Below are 1934 nucleotides of genomic sequence, written 5' to 3' on the forward strand. Positions count from 1 at the left end.
GGAAGGGGGTCCGCGCAGGGGCTCCAGGTGCACCGGCTGGGGCGGAGTCTGGGCCTCTAGGAAGGGGGTCCGCGCAGGGGCTCCAGGTGCACCGGACCGGGCGGGGTCTGGGCCTCTAGGAAGGGGGTCCGCACAGGGGCTCCAGGTGCACCGGCTGGGGCAGAGTCTGGGCCTCTAAGAAGGGGGTCCACGCAGGGACTCCAGGTGCACCGGATGGGGCGGAGTCTGGGCCTCTAGGAAGGGGGTCCGCGCAGGGGCTCCAGGTGCACCGGACGGGGCGGGGTCTGGGCCTCTAGGAAGGGCTCCGCGTAGGGGCTCCAGGTGCACAGGATTGGGCGGAGTCTGGGCCTCCAGGTGCACTGGGCAGCCCCAGCTTTTCAGCTCCATAGCGCTTTCCTCCTGGGTCGAGCTGAAGTGTCCTAGAAAGGACACAGCTCTTGTGAGAGTGAAGGAGATGGTCGGCGGCCACAACAAAAGAAGAAGCTCCACTACCCTGCCTGACTGGCACAGGATAGGGAAGGCATCTCCCACATTAAGGGCAAGCGGACCATGCCCTACTCTGTGAACACACTGAGAACTTTGGAGCCCGTGCCATGGTGGCACTTACTCTTGTTTACTAAGGCTCTGGGCCCAGGGGGGATGGTGGGCCGGGAGCCTTAGTAAACAGCTGTCCAGGCCCTTCCTCCACAGGCCACCTGACTAAGAGCCTGCTTAGTCAAGCACAGGGACCCGGTTTTGTTTTTTGCGGAACCGGGGATTGAACTCAGGCCCTTGCACTTGCCAGGCAAGCGCTTATTCTACTGAGCCATCTCCCCGGCCCCAAGGACCCAGTTTTGCACCTGGAGGCTTGGGGGGCAGTAGCTCTTGAGACCACCCTGCCTTTGGAGGGCCCAGGGTTGCTCAAGGTGGGCTTGGGTGCAGATCTGCAGTCCTACTGGGTTCCTACCTGTGTCTGTGTTCTGTAAGTGCTTGTTGAGTAAGTAGACACGTGAGTCGGCGTTTCATGGGGAGGCACCCTAAATGCACGCCTTTCCTCCCCGCTCCCTCCAGCCTCTGTCACAGCACTGGGCCCCATCTTCAGGTCCCAGGCCTCATCAACGAATAGCTGGTTCTTCCTCATTCTCCATAGCCAGCCCCGTGAGCTCTGAGAGGTCACTAGACATTTTTACCAGCATCTCATGTGCCTGTAATCCCACCATTCTGGGAGGCCAAGGCAGGAAGCTAAATTCAAGCTCAACAGAGGCAACTTAGCAAGACTGCCTAAAAAAATAAAGGGGGCTCTTTCCCATCTTGCAAGATGGTGGGTGAAAAAACTGAGAAACCAGTCACTAAAGAGAAGAAACCCGAAGCGCAGAAGGCTTCTGCCAGTGGTACTGGTAAAAAGGGTAAGGTGAAGAAGGCAAAAAAGTCCAAGAAGAGGCAGCCCCACTGCAGCTGAAATCCTGTCCTGGTTAGAGGAATTGGTAGATACTCCCGATCTGCATTCCAGAAAGGCCTTGTACAAGAGAAAGTGCACAGCTGCTAAGCCAAAGGTTGAGAAGAAAAAGGAGAAAGTTCTTGCTACCATCACAAAACCGGTCGGTGGGGACAAGAATGGAGGTAGCCGGGTGGTTAAGCTTTGAAAAATGCCTAGGTACTACCCTACTGAAGATGTGCCCCGAAAGCTCCTGAGCCACGGCAAGAAGCCCTTCAGTCAGCATGGGAGGAAACTTCGAGCTAGCGTCACTCCCGGCACCATCTTGGTCATCCTCACCGGGCGTCACAGAGGCAAGAGCGTGGTCTTCCTGAAGCAGTTGGAGAGTGGCTTGCTACTTGTGACTGGGCCTCTGAGCCTTAATCGTGTTCCTCTACAAAGAACACACCAGAAATTTGTCATTGCCACCTCTACAAAAATTGACATCAGCAAAGTGAAAATCCCCAAACACCTCACTGAT

At 56.6% G+C, this 1934-nt stretch overlaps 1 protein-coding gene across 1 annotated transcript in view; it reads left to right on the forward strand.

Moving 5' to 3' along the window:
• Selenoo (selenoprotein O) overlaps positions 1-1934 on the forward strand; it is a 12997-nt gene that overhangs the window by 3738 nt on the left and 7325 nt on the right. The gene's annotated exons all lie outside the window — the stretch shown is intronic.

This window comes from Octodon degus, unplaced genomic scaffold (assembly GCF_000260255.1).
Source record: "Octodon degus isolate 3935 unplaced genomic scaffold, OctDeg1.0 scaffold00153, whole genome shotgun sequence".
Taxonomy (NCBI): domain Eukaryota; kingdom Metazoa; phylum Chordata; class Mammalia; order Rodentia; family Octodontidae; genus Octodon; species Octodon degus.